General features: G+C 41.7%; 1 long non-coding RNA gene across 1 annotated transcript in view; it reads right to left on the bottom strand.

The window, feature by feature from the left end:
• LOC308570327 overlaps window positions 1-12,690 on the bottom strand; it is a 61,261-nt gene extending 48,571 nt beyond the window's left edge. Inside the window, exon 1 of the long non-coding RNA XR_014001128.1 lies at window positions 12,625-12,690. This is a non-coding gene — a long non-coding RNA (uncharacterized lncRNA). The remainder of the gene's footprint in view (window positions 1-12,624) is intronic.
• Window positions 12,691-15,198: the final 2,508 nt, after the last annotated feature.

The raw sequence follows: 15,198 nt of genomic DNA, 5'->3' as shown, positions 1-15,198 counted from the left end.
CTATCCTGCCACACCCCTGCAATGTGCTTTTGGGGGACTTAGGCCAGGATAAACTACACTGTCTCAAATTCTGCTGGCTGAGGCCTGGCTGAGCCAGAAACAAGAGACTTAACACAGCTCAGTCCCAGGAAAGCCCAAGACCCACCAAATCTAAACTCTTTCTTTCTGGTGTATCCTGGGTTTGGATCGCTCTTAAAATGCCATTCCCTGCAGGGAATCATTGGGTGTGCAGTCAAACCTGATGATTCCACTGATAGAAAATATGCTAAGAGTTTCATTTTCTCCCTGTGGAGCAGCTCTGTGTCCAATGAGGTGGCTTTTCTTTGCAGCCAATTTCTCTTCCCCCTCACCCTCCAAAGGAAAGTGCAAAAGGTCAGCAGAGAGAGAGAGAGAGAGAGAGAAGAAAAGAGTGGGACATGAATGAATTCCAGGCTGGCATGTTTGATAGGACCTCTACCCACTTAGTATGACCATGAGTCCTATTCTAGAGAAGACAATCCAGTGTGACAGTGTGGTGTAGTGGTTAAGAGCAGTAGACTTGTAATCTGGTGAACCGGGTTTGCGTCTCCGCTCCTCCACATGCAGCTGCTGGGTGACCTCAGGCTAGTCACACTTCTCTGAAGTCTCTCAGCCCCACTTACCTCACAGAGTGTTTGTTGTGGGGGAGGAAGGGAAAGGAGAATGTTAGCCGCTTTGAGACTCCTTCGGGTAGTGATAAAGTGGGATATCAAATCCAAACTCTTCTTCTCTCTTCTTCTTCGTCAGAAGGGCTCTCTGGTCCAATGATAAAGATAAAGGACATTAAGACAGGACAGCAGGGGCCCAGCTGTAAGCTCCTGGACAGTAGACTGAGCCAGGCCCAACAGACACAATCATCCCCTCTACAGTGAGATATACTGTATTTCAATGTGAATTGTAGTAATTATTTCACCGATGCATATAAATTAGCATATGCAAATTTTATGCAAAACTATGTCCACTGTTTTGGTCGTGCAGGTCCTCTTGGGGGCAATATATAAATAGAAATATGTAAATGGTCACCCTTCTAGATCGCTGTAATTCGAGCATATTCTAGCACCCTTCTAAATTATTACCCCATCCCTAGGCTAGAAAGCTTATGAGTCATCTGAAAGAACTTTGATTTGTAAGAGTCCTCGCACACCATTAAAAAGCGCACATGTGTTATGATGAGCCTCCTTTTCTCCCAAGAATAGAGCTATCACTGGACCCTGTTATCTCACCACCCCAAGGTACAATATGATAATGATACCACTTAACACCAGCACATACAGAGAGAAAACACTGGAGATGCTGCAAGCATCTCAACTATAAAGAAAATCAAATTAAAATATTAATTTACTGATTAATATAACATTAGGTGACCCATTTCTCCAGCTTGTTAAACAACAAAGCCTTGTGAAGCTAAATAACTGCCTCAGAGATAAGTGTTTTTAGAATTCCCATGGAGATGTTTAGCTCCTTTTTAAACATCATTAAAGATACACTGTGCATGTAACAGGCAGCTTTATTTTCTGCTGCGCTGACAAGTCCTGTTTGTGTTGTTTGTTGATACGTACTTTAAAAGGGGGTCACAGAGAGTTGCGGAGTTTTTCAATTAGAGAGTTTTGAGCAACTAGGGTGACTTTTGAAGTGCTGGTGCACATATTAGGAGAAAGGGAGTGTGGAAAGGCAAGTTGTGTCATTGGGCACATACCATCACAACACAAGACACCCTCATGAAGGTCCTTATCCAGCACAAAGAAGTAAATGAAGGTAAGTCCCACTGAAACCAGAGCACGTAGCTTCACCACTGCCAGGGGCCACATGTCTGTGGTAGGCAGAGCCAGATGCATAAGTAAACAAAACAATGGATGTGTCTCTAGTCTTTGTCCTAGGCTGGATTCTACCAATACCGAAGCCAAAGGGTTACACAAACATGTGAACACTTTCCATTCTCCACTTTGAGGCCAAAATCTTGGGTGCCATATTCCCAGGCTCCATCTTCCCATTTTTTATCGCGAGAGCATGGCGGCCATTTTGGTTGCTGTAATCCCGTGCGATTTTGCGCCACAGTTTCCTACCCCTCACACACATATAAAGCTTTTTTTTCAGACACAGTGGCAAAAGCCACATACTTTGGGGGTGTTGTGACCCCGAAGAAAGCATTTTTTTATGGTGGAGGGGGTCTCACTGCAAAATCACGCAAAATCGCAGCAGCCAAAATGGCCGCTATTCTCTCACGATAAAAAAACAAGATGACAAAGCTCTTCCAGGACACTTGTGGGGTATGTTAAGGACACATTCCAGACAGGCAGGGTCACTTGATTAGGGTCTACAGTAGGGGGAGTAAGGAGTGTTGTCCTGGGGAGGTTGACTGGAAGAGAATCCCCAGAGATGGATAGCGAGGACGAGAGGGCCAAATTCAGACCCTATATCTAAGATTATCCACCCTGTTCTAAGCAGTCATGGGCAGTCTAGCTGCAATAGAAATATCATCTGATTCTTGTGATGTCGTGGCACTCTGAGGTACTGGGAAAAATTTAAATGGTGGCTTGATCTATCTACCTTACGGAGCATGTAGTGCCAGGAAGAATTTTGATTCAAAAGGGAAGATCAAGGGTGAGGTGATGAGACCGTGGGTGTTGCCCAAAGATTCCAAGTGTTGACTCCAGCTCTGTTCTTATCTTCTATCATTTATGCCTGATGGGAAAAATGATGCAACTCCAAATTCACATGCTTTCTGACTGTGTCACATTTTTTACATGTAAAAAAACTGAGATATTTGAAGGATGCATTTATCTGACTCTTTCAGTCTTTATAGGTAGACTCCCATATTAAGAAGAACTGGTTCGTCTATTGGATTTAGAAAGTGAGATATACTGCATTGAGATTCTCTAAGGGTAGACAACATAGGGCCCTCCAAAATGCTGTTTAACTCTTCCATAATCCCTCACCATTAATCATGCTGGCTGCAGCTGAAGGAAGCTGAAGTCCAACAACATCTGGAGGGCAGTACATTGGCTACCCCTGCCTTGGGAGAAAGAGCAGAATGAATGCATTTTCACCTTAAATATACATGCAAAACTATTTTGCTCAATGGGGCTTCAGTTCATAGAAATGTCAATAGCAATGTGTTGATATGTGCGATGCGAGGATGAATTAGGCTATTATAACACTCATCCATTTCTCTTTGTTTCAGCTTGGTTAGCTAACTAGAAGGACAAGACAAAGCATGTTCCCCCCTCCCCCCAATATTATCTATTACATTATAAAACATATAAAGGTTTCTTGGAAGCACAGGCACTTGACAATTAGAAATATACACTGTATTATGAAAGTTTAGCTTTACAATGGTCCAACTCATGCTGGACTTTAAAAAGCAGCACAAAACATGAGGAAAAGGTTCCAGAATTATCATTCTCTTCTTGGCTGGCTGCTTGTGTACTGGAAAGCATTCGACAGCACAAAATACTCATTTGGGACTAGTATTCAATTGTGCCAACAAGCCAGCAACAGCTAACAATTCAGAATCAATAGGCAGCCATGTGCTGCTGCCAAAATGGTACATTTGCCACTGGTACATTTGGCCTCAAATGACAGTGGATGCCAGATACTAAACTGCACACAGGGGGATGTACAACCCGTTGGTTAAAATCAACAATGTAAACAATAAGAGACAGTACATTAAACATGAAAGCCCTAAATATTGCATTTTCCGAACCAATTTTGGATGGATTGTTTGATAAATGATGCATTGTACAGTCACACTCAAGATCTTTGTGGCACCATCCCTCCTGAAATTACACTGGCGTTCCTGTAAAACTGCATTTCAATACCTGCATAACTACCTGGATAAACATCGTTTTGAATGGGCATCTAAAAGATGGCAGTGAATACAGCTACACTTCACGGGTTGATTTGAAACAATCAGTTCTAACTGGAGCTGAAATGAATTTGCTCCCCAAAATTCTCAAAAATGCAGATTTTTGCTCTTTAATATTTGCCAGTCATTGAATATTTCCCAAATATTAACCCAGCATTTGATATCTTACGTAGTGGGACCTCAAAGAGCATGTTACCCTAATGCAAGAGCATCTGCCTTGATGCCCTGATGGAAGGATTGAAAACCTGTGGCCCTCCAGATGATGTTGGACTCCAAATCCCATGATTCTATGAGCCAGCATTGTCAATAGTTATAGATGATAGGAGTTGGAGTCCAATAGCATCTAGAGGGTCACAAGTTCTCTGGCATCGTCTAGCTGCATTCCATGATATCGGGGTTGAAGGTGAATCATGACTAATCCCTGTGTGAGTAATATGTGAACAGGGCTCCTATGAGATTTGTACCAAATCATCCATTTGTTCTCCAGAATACATTACCGGGCAAGATGGGAGATTCCAGACGGGATAGCCTAAGACTAAGGACCTTTCATCCTCAAAGGATGAAACGAGAATCGCACCCAAAAGAGTGTTGATGTGGATTGGGATCTTTTGTTTCTTTCTAGCTGAGAAAGCAGGACAAGCTGCAATTCTCACTGCTGCTAACTACAGATAACCGCCTATATCCCCAAAGAAAAATGCAGCCTACCTGTGAAAGCTGTCAATCAAACCTAACAAGGAGTAGTGCATAATTTATCAATGTTAATAGCCTTTGGGGCATTTCTGAAAGAATTAATCTAAACAGTCAAACAATTTATCACATCAAACTACATAAAATGCACTTTTAATTAATAAATGGAAATTCTATTGCTTTTACAGCTGCAGGAGATCAATCCATTTTTTACCTTCAGACTATAGTTTGGGTTTCTTTAATGGCTTTTAATGGGTTCTGCTCCCTGATCTAAGCTTCAGCACTTCTTTCCTGGAAGACTTTCTGTACTTTGTGGCATAAGCTCACAGCCTCTTTGGAAAACTTTCACCGAGAGATTGCCACACAAACAATCATTTTCTGGTTTTACTGAAAGGCATTATTCATTACTCCTGAGTTGACCTCTTTGGCCCAACTCCATAAAGTAATAATGTTACTGCAATGTAAAGAAGTTCTCATCAATAGATGATGGTAGGAGTCCCTTTAGTTAAAGCCATTCGACTGTTAAGAGTGAAGCATATACATCAGCTCTGTAGTATGATTGCCTCCTAAGTAGTACTGCCATCCATAAATTTGAAAGCATTTCACACTGTATAAAATGTTTTGATGTCTTAGACACAGTAACAATTTGTGATTAAAGTTACATTTGAGGTTAACATAATACTATAATATTATATTGGATGATATCTTATTAGTGGGCACCCTTTTTCAAAATAGTTGTTTGTGATAAATCTCTCACACAATGATCTCAAACGTGGTTAAAACAATAGTCCTCAACCCACTTTTGAAGCAGTCGATTTGGTACCAGAGAAAAAAAGGCAAGTGATCTGGTAACTACTTTCAAATTATCAATAAAAGCCACTCATCAGGCCTAGCATGTCCCAGCAGAAGGCAAAAGGTGCGATCTAGGATGACTGTAGGATGACTGTGTTGCTTAACTGCCTTTGAAATGGATAAAACTGAATGTTTAACCAGAGCGTCACCAATTTGTATTTATTTCTTATTTCAAAGTAAAAGGTCATTGGCATAAAATTAAGCTACTCACTCCAGTCCTAGATTTGGGATGGGGGGGGGGGGGCTGTGTACAACCCGATCTCTTTCCTCAGAACTCTCTAGATTTCCTTCATGTTCAGAAATCACATATACACTGTCAGGGCTGCCTCAGGTCTCAGCTCACCAAAGACCAACGCCAAGTTCTTCTTATATACAAGGATGTTTATTGCAGTTCATAGTAAGTTCCACAAGCGAGGCGTGCAGCCCCCACGTCTGTTAACATTAGACGGTAGAAGTCCCCTCTGAATCAGTCCCTTCCCCACACCAGTTTAAGAGGCTTACGCTGCTCCACCTCTTTCTCTCCTTCCTTTTCCGCAGGGTCCTTCTGCCCGCTGGGGTTCCACTCCTCCTGGATTCCCCTGACGCTGAATCCTCAGACTGCTCTTCCCCCCTCCTGCGTGCTTTGGGACCTGGCTCCTCCTCCGGGCTCCCTGTACCTCCGCGCGCCTCCACATTTGAACTTGGCGTGCGCGCCCAACCTCTAACCTTCCTTTTGACAGTTATGCTACTCCCCTCACTGCCCTCCTCCCCTTCCGGGAGAATGGCTTGCTCTGACCCCTCCTCCTTCTCTGCTGCCGGAGCTGTTTCCCCTGACACATTGGAACCTCCCCCCCCCCTTCGCTGCGCTCTGGTGGGGAAGCTGGCCCTGATTCCCAGCTGCCGCTTTGGGGTCCCCTGCTGGCCCCCCGCTCCTGACACTTTCCCCCTGGGGCTCCCCTTGCCCTGACCGCAGGCGCCCCTTTCTGGGAATCCTCTGATTCGCTGGAGAGACTCATGGAATCCCTTGCGTCATTGTCATCCTCTTCCTCGCTGTCCTGGGATTCCTCTCCATCGCTCTCCATTTCCTGTGCCTCTGTCCCTGTACCCCTGACATACACCTTTAGGCGTCAGGCAAAAATGTTCCTTTTTAACCAGGCCTTTGGTTGACATCCAACACCCTTTTAGAATGTGGCTTGGGGGGGAGCGTTATTGGGTTATTGCTTTTGATTTTATATGTTGTGGTCTTGTTGTGAACCGCCCTGAGACCTCTGGGTATAGGGCAGTGTATAAGTTGAATAAATAATAATAATATTAATATGCTCAATTAATTGAAATATTGTATTGGCACACTTCCCCCCCCCCCAAAAAAAATTCTGACCATGAAAAATTAAAGTGTGGCTTAAATTTGTGACCGTACAAAAATTGGCTTTTACAATATTGCTGTAGGATTTTCTTCTACATTTGCCATTTACGGGTGTGAGTGCCTGCGTAATTTTAAGGGAACGGCTTATATTTGTGTATTGCCTTTTTTTCTTTTCCTCCCTTTAATTTTAAAGGTGCAGCTTATATTCAGGCCAATATGGTATCAGCAATTAACTTCCTGGAAGGTGGAAACCTTTGGTCTGTCATTGTGACCTCTTTGGCTTTACTTTTTATTCAACTCTCCATCCACATTCAAGCCAGCAAGTTGGTATAAAGATCAGATATTCATTGGCCTAGGACCAGCATTCGTAAAGCGAATGAAAATGTACAATAATTTAAGCATGCTCAAAATGCATCACATATGCTAACATAGTAATACTTAAAAACAGACCTGCAAAGCCATATTCATCATTCCTGCATTGCAGAAGAAGCCCTACTTAGTGAGGTTATGGCTGAGGTGAGCCTTGAACCAGCAAGTTCATGGATCAAAGTTAATTCTCTTAGCTACTATATCAGCTGTCCAGAAATGCCTATTTTTTAAATTGCCAGTGTTTTTTGTGTTCTTTCTAAGAACATGCTCATATCAGTAGATGAACTATTCTCTGTAAATCATTAGTAATTAAAAATAATTGTGGCCGGGCAACCAAACAATAGACTCATAATATAAAAGCAAATGGTATGCCCTAGTGACAGGTCTCTGTAACAATCTCTTGTACCATTGGGTGATATTTACCATATGTCCCATGATTGATAGTAAGATTTAATGAGTTCTTACAAGCAATTAAATAATCAAGGGTTCCTGCTGTTATATGGCAGAGCTCGATAGAACAATGACAAATGAGAGAATATCTACAACCTAATCAAAGGGACATATTTCCTTGGGAACAAAATAATATTATCTACCAGTGCAATCAAAGGACAAAAGGACCCAGGGAGGACACAACAGAACGTGATAACTTTGGTGTTCTTTTCATTAGCTAGCTATACTGTTTCCTATTTAATGGATCCTATTAAATCGGAAAGGGAGTTAGGCAAGTTAAATTTCCTTAAATTTTCATGACCCATTGATTTATATCCAACAGATTTTTTAGATGTAGTTTATATTATATGCCTGGTCACATTAACTCTTGTTCATCTCATAATAGTTTTACCTGCTTATTCATTTAGTGCTCTTTTAAATATATCAGGTCAGCATTGTACAGTAGCCTGTTCAGTTTTAATTTGTCGTGTAAACAGGCAACCTCAAATCTGTGACTCAGTGGCAATCTCGTTAAATCTTTTTGATTAGCTCATCAGTGGTACAATTTCCACCATGTTATTCCTCTGTCTACTGATATTAAGTGATCTGCACTTGTATATGTTTATGAGAAAATAATAACCCATCATGAAAAAAGGGGAAGCGCCAGAGATTTCACAAAAAAGTATTTCAGCAACTCTGACCTCACTTTTATTTCAGAACAACTAGAGACAAAAGTACAAAGTTTGATTATGTCTTTTTAAAAAAATTAATTTGATTTTCAAAAAGAAAGAAAAGAAAGAAGAACAAAAAATAAAAAGAAAAAAGAAGAAAAAAGAAAAAGTTACATCAAAATGTCATACATATTCACATATCAAGATTACCGTACTCTGCATCTCCTGATTTCCCGCCATCCCATCCATGGGTCCTCTTAATTCTGTTTTCATCTGCATACATCAATACTTCTCCAAATTTTTCATCTTCCTAAATTATCTGTAGTTTCTATTACATTACAAGTGTATTTAAAATCCTGCTAATGTTTTGACCTGTTTGCAATGATTTTGTATATACATTATCAACATTTCCCATTCTTTTTTCAATTTCTTGTCTTCTTGTTTCCTGAGCTTCCCAGTTAATTTTGCCATTTCGGCATAGTCCATCAACTTGATCTGCTGATTACCGTATGTCTTTTTAACAGCTCTGCTTTCAAGCAAATGCACTAAAACCCTAGCTGCCTTATACAAAAGTCAGACTATTGGCCCAGGGGTTCTCCAGGATTTTGGATTACCATCTCTCCAAACCTGCTTGGAGATGCCAGAGATTTAAACTGGGACTTTTTTTCAAGCAAAGCAGATACTCCACAAATGAGTTAAAGCCCTTCTTTCATCATGATAAAAGACAGCATATAAGTGTATTTAAGAAATCATGACAACATACTTCTGCATGTATGTCCCTTACACAAATGAAAACATATTGGGCATACATGTGGTGCTTAAATAAACACACAGTGTACCAATCAGCTACCATCAGAGTGCATGAGTTCAATGGACATAAGCAGAGCTAACTCTATCTGATTAAACTCTTTAATTAGGACTTCAAGTACATTATGCAGAAAGTAATATGTGAGTTAATTGCAAAGCTGTGCTGGCATTCCTTGATATCTGAGAAAAGATACATCAAAAAGCAAAAGAAAGAAAAGAAAGAAAGAAAGTGTGTGTGTGTTTTAAAACACGCACGCGCACACAATTTGAATCAACAGCTGTTGACTACTCACTTAATATCAGGTTTGAAAATCCTGACAAAAATACATTAAAATGTTCAAGACTTTGCAAAAATTGTTTCGAGACAGATCTGTACCTGTCAGAAAATATAAGTGCTAGCTATAGAAGTACCACAGCTATCACACATAATGTCATAAGGTGTTAGATGGTGTGCAGAATGCAGATGAAAAGATCAGAGAAATATTGCAGAGATAATAGATCAATCAAGAACTGCAAAATCCTGTAACCATCTGCTGACAGCAGGTTCCTTCTTTGAATACTTATTTTTAAGTTTATTGTAGAAATATGCCATAACTTAGCATGGATGGGGGGAGAGCAGTTTAAACTGATTTAGAAAATCTTCTTCTTAAAATGATGTAGTTATACATTAGGTATGTGCTCATATTTTTTTAAAGTCTGCCTATTCAGCTATTAGTTGGAATCATTTTATGCTCTAAACTACAGCTGGCTTGCTGATATTGCCTCGTGTATCATACCTAGCAATGAAGGAGAAATTTGATTCACTTTTAAAGGCAAATCTACGCAACTCATGCTCTCTGAAACAGTAAAAGAGCTGAAATGCAACCATCCTTCAAAATCCACACTTCTCTGAATTTTGCTGTGCAGTTCTCCAGACAAGTAATGTGTACAAATATCCATGTACTGTGGTAAAGTGTGCATAAAAATGTGTACCGTATATTCGTGAAAATGACATGCATACATATATATATTTATTTATTATTTCATAGAATGTATACACTGCTTGCTTGTAAAAAATTAAATAAATGTCAAAGCATTTTTTTGAGAGCAAAAACATTGAGATGAAGAAAAACCCACAACCCCTACTTTAAAACGTACAAAAGCTAAAATACAAAAACAGATTGAAATTACCTCAGCTTTCTAAGCATCGGGGTAGGCTTATCTAAACACAAATGTTTTTAGCATGTGCTAGGGGAAATATTTTGCAAAAATGTTCGTAATAGGCAAAATCACATACCAAAAAAAAAAATAAAAATGTGCATATTAGGAGAAATGCTTTAAAAATAGAAAACTCAGACCGAGGTGGAAATGTGGAGAACTGAATGTTAAGACTGGAACAATGTGAAAACAAGAGAAACCAAAATGGACAAATTCACCCACTCCTACACAAATTTGATGCTGTCAGCTTCTGTGAACTGTTCCCACTGCCCCATTTTCTAAATGACTTGGAGCCAAGTTTCCTGAAGGATCACCTCCACTTGTCCACATTTTGACCAGAGGTCCTTCTTCATGTTTCCCTGCCTGAAGGGGTAAAGCAGGTGTCAAGGCTCTGCCAAGGCTTAGGAAAGCTATTCCTCCCCCAGTTGCAGCAGAGAAAACAAGGTACAGTCATACCTTGGGCTGCGAACTCTGCGGGTTGCGCATTTTCGGGTTGTGGACTGCACCAAACCCGGAAGTACTGGAATGGGTTACTTCCAGGTTTCGCTGCATGTGCAGAAGCACAAAATGATGTCAAGAGCATGCTCAGAAGCACCAAATTGCATCATGCGCATGCGTGCGCAGACACAGCTCTGCGAGTTGCGAATGTGCCTCCCGCACGGATCACGCTCACAACCCGAGGTATGACTGTATTTTTAATGAGTTTTATTCAATCCGAATAGCGAGAGGCAAAAGAACGCAACAAGCCTCAACAATGGTGTTGCTCCAAACTGGGCTCCTCCTCCCTCCATCCTAGCAACAGCATCTTCCTTTACGGCGGCCACTTGTGGCCAAATGTCTCCGAGTCCTTTGTTCCTGTACTCTTAACAAACGTCACATTCTGGGAGAAGGGGGATCAGAAATGCTCTCCAGTGACAATGTGTCATTTAGTTGCCCCTCTGCAGCCCCCCCCCCTATTCTTCCAACACTGCCCAACTTCTCTGTTTGTCTATTTCTGAGCTGTGACCTTCCTCAAACTCCTCAAAGCCCTGCTGTAATTCAGCGCTGCCTTCCCCCTTTCCTGCAGCGTCAGGAGAAGGGGGGCGTGATCTCCACCACTCCTCCTCCTCCATCTCCCTCTCTTGAGCCCAATCCCTGACAGCAGGTAACAACTAGACCATTACAACTAGACCAGAGGTAGCTAACTCCCTATTCGGAGAACTGAACCAGCCAGAGAACATTGTTAATAGACTGCCAATATTTGTCAAAACAAATCAATAAAATCACAAGGCTCTGGAAAGGCTCCCCAGGAAAGGGAGTTTCATGACGAGGTTGCCACCACAAAAATGGTTTTATTTCTCATCTCTTTCAGCCTAATGTGACATAAATAAGAGATTTGGAGCAAGGGTCTGTTGCTCGAACAGTAGAGTGCTGTTGTTTATGTTCAGCTTTCAAACTTCCCATAGGCCTCTGGTTGGCCACTGGGAGATGCTGGATTAGATGGCCATTGGCCTGAACCAATAAACTCATCTTATGTTCTGTATGTACAGATGAGCTCATCCATTATTTTATACACTATTAAGCCAACACTTGTAATGCCACCAGGCTGTACCCCTATATTCCATTATATAGGCGGCAATCCTGTATTCCTTTTCCTAGGAGTAAGCACAATGAGACTTACTTTTTAGAGAGCCAGTGTGGTGTAGTGGTTAAGAGCGGTAGCCACGTAATCTGGGAAACCGGGTTCGCGTCTCTGCTCCTCCACATGCAGCTGCTGGGTGACCTTGGGCCAGTCACACTTCTGTGAAGTCTCTCAGCCCCACTCACCTCACAGAGGGTTTGTTGTGGGGGAGGAAGGGAAAGGAGAATGTTAGCCGCTTTGAGACTCCTGAAGGGGAGTGAAAGGCGGGATATCAAATCCAAACTCTTCTTCTTCTTCTTCTTAGAAAGCATGCATAGGATCATGCTGTTAATGGAGCACTTGAAGCAGCAGTGGAGATTTTACATACATTTCAAGCTTTTCCCTGATCTGTTGAATAAGAGCAAGACTCTATTCGAATATAACTTATCTCCCCCCCCCCGCCAACCCCCCCCCCATCAAAATGAATTCCATATGCGGTGGCAAAAGTCAACAGCTGATACTAAACGAGCTAATTTTTAAAGAACTAAGTGAGAAAAGTGCTACAATCTGTCAGCTTTAAATTCTTACTACTTATTCACAATCAATAAATTCACAAAAATTACACACCTCATTACGTTCCACACAGATTGCAAAGCTAGCTATAATGTAAAAACAGGCAGACAGTCTGTCTCAATATTATTACAGGAAGAGTTGGTTAAATTAATAGCTTCTCATTGATTAAAAAATCTTGCATTTTGCATGTCCTTAGGTTGGTTCCCACCATTACCTTTCAATAAGGGAAGACGTGTCTGTGGAGAAATGTGGTTGTATCGAGCTACTGAGCTGAAACACAAAGGTAGGCAAAATATGTTGTTTACATTAGCCTGCTCTGGTTTCCTGTCATAAAGTCCTGTTTACCTGAAAGGGAAGGACAGGCCCCCTCACTGTTCTGCCCCACCCCACCAAAGAAATAATCAGCTTAAAGCAGTCATTAAGCATAAATAATACAAGTCAATGCAGTCATTATTATAAGCAAGGAATCGTTATGTCCAGATCAGCTTCTCTTGCATAAGGTCTCCCTGCTTTCGCAAAGAGAAGCAGCAGCAGAAAAGTTTGAAAACACCCCCAGACTTAGGTTGTGTACACATTACCATTTACTCTGGCTCCAGTGTGCTCCCACAGCTGGTGTTTGAAGCTGAGTACACATGACATTAGGCACAATCCATATGTATCCTGTCGTTTCTTGAGAAATACTGCTGTCTGATGAGTTTACCCTCAAACCAGCTTCCATCTGATTTGAAAACGTAAGCTGAAGTGTGAACATTTGAGATATCCCATTACGCATGCACAGATGTCAGTGCATGCGCAGACGACAGCATTATTATTAGTATTAATTGAATTTATACACCGCCCTATACCCAGAGGTCTCAGGGCGGTTCACATAATGAAATCCAAATATAAAACCACAAAATACATAATCAAAATAAAAACAGCAACCCAACCACCCCCACATTTTAAAAGGGCATAGGATGTAAATCGAATCAACCAAAGGCCATGGTTAAAAAGGAACGTTTTTGCCTGGCGCCTAAAGGTGTATAATGAAGGCACCAGGTGAACTTCCCTGGGGAGAGCATTCCACAGACGGGGAGCCACTGCAGAGAAGGCCCGTTCTCATGTTGCCACCCTCAAGACTTCTCAAGGAAGAGGCACATGAAGAAGGGCCTCAGAAGGTGATCTCAGGGTCCAGGTAGGTTCATATGGAAAGAGGCGGTCCTTGAGGTGTTGTGGTCCTGAGTCATTTAATAGGAGTCCAAGGGTTTGCAGGCATGGAAAAACAAATCACTCAATGGATGTTGAATGAAGATGTCCTTGCCCTCTCTCTGATGTGTACAGCAAGTGCAAATGTCGGGTCATTAAAACAAAAAGTGACGGTGAAGATCTCCAAACAGAGTGACTGGGTGGTAAAATGGCAAATGCAATTCAGTGTAAACATGTGTAAAGTGATGCAAGGAAAACATATTTTCATGGGGTCTAAACTGGCGGTGATTGACCTGGAGACTTTGAAGTCATCGTAGATAGCTCAGTGAATATGTCGACCCAATGTATTGCAGCTGTGAAAAAGGCAAATTCCATGCTAGGGATCATCAGTAAAGGAATTGAAAATAAAATTGCCAGCATCATAATCTCCTTATAAAAATCTATGGTGTGACCACATTTGGAATACTGTGTAATGTTCTGGTGGCCTCACCTCAAGAAGGATATCGCTGAGTTAGAAAAGGTTCGGTAAAGGCAACCAAAATGTTTAAGAGGATGGAGCAGCTCCCTGATGAAGAAAGGTTGCAGCATTTAGGACTTTTTAGCTTAGAAAAAATGTAAGAGGCAAGATGGTGGAATTTTATAAAATTATGCATGGCATGGAGAAAGTGTATAGAGAAAGGTTTTTCTCCCTCTCTCATAAGACTACAACCCCATGAAGCTTAATGTTGGAAAATTAATGACAGATAAAAGAAAGTACTTTTCACGAAGCACATAGTTCAGGGGTCAGCAAACTTTTTCAGCAGGGGGCCGGTCCACTGTCCCTCAGACCTTGTGGGGGGCTGGACTATATTTTGAAAAAAAATATGAATGAATTCCTATGCCCCACAAATAACCCAGAGATGCATTTTAAATAAAAGGACACATTCTACTCATGTAAAAACAAGCTGATTCCCGGACCGTCCGCAGGCCGGATTTAGAAGGCGATTGGGCCGGATCTGGCCCCCGGACCTTAGTTTGCCTACCCATGACATAGTTAGATGGCTTTAAAAGAGGACTGGACAAATTCATGGAGGAGAAATCTATAAATAGCTACTAACCCCATGAGCTGTGCTCTGCCTCCACAGCTGAAGCCAACAGTGGTTCTGAAGGCCAGCTGCATACCAGACCACAGGAGGGGAAAGTGCTTGAGTGTTTCCCTGATGCATCTGGTTGGCCACTGGGAGAACAGGATGCTGAACTATATGGGTCATTAGCCTGAACCAGCAGGGATCTTCTTGCGTTCTTAGAAGCCCCAGCCAACATGGTAAATGATCAGTGATGATTGGAGTTGTAGACCCAGAAACATCTAGGAGGGACACAGGTTCCCCACCCTTGATCTGAATATTAGCTCCAGCATGGAGTTGCTGTCAAAGCTTCGGTAGGCTGTCCAAGGCATTGAAGTGGTGACCTAAAGGTTTCAAGAAGTAAATCCCACTAAAGTCAATCAACGGCTTCTGCTGCTTCTCCAGCATAGCATTTCCTTGACCTAAAAGGAAAATTGAACTATCCATGGTAGTTCAGTTTGATTTATTGTGTTTAACGAGCAGCCATTACACACATTACA

Source organism: Podarcis bocagei (genome assembly GCF_964188305.1).
Source record: "Podarcis bocagei genome assembly, chromosome: 12".
NCBI lineage: Eukaryota > Metazoa > Chordata > Lepidosauria > Squamata > Lacertidae > Podarcis > Podarcis bocagei.
The sequence above is the reverse complement of the archived record's forward strand: the minus strand, read 5'-3'. Positions and strand labels throughout refer to the sequence as shown.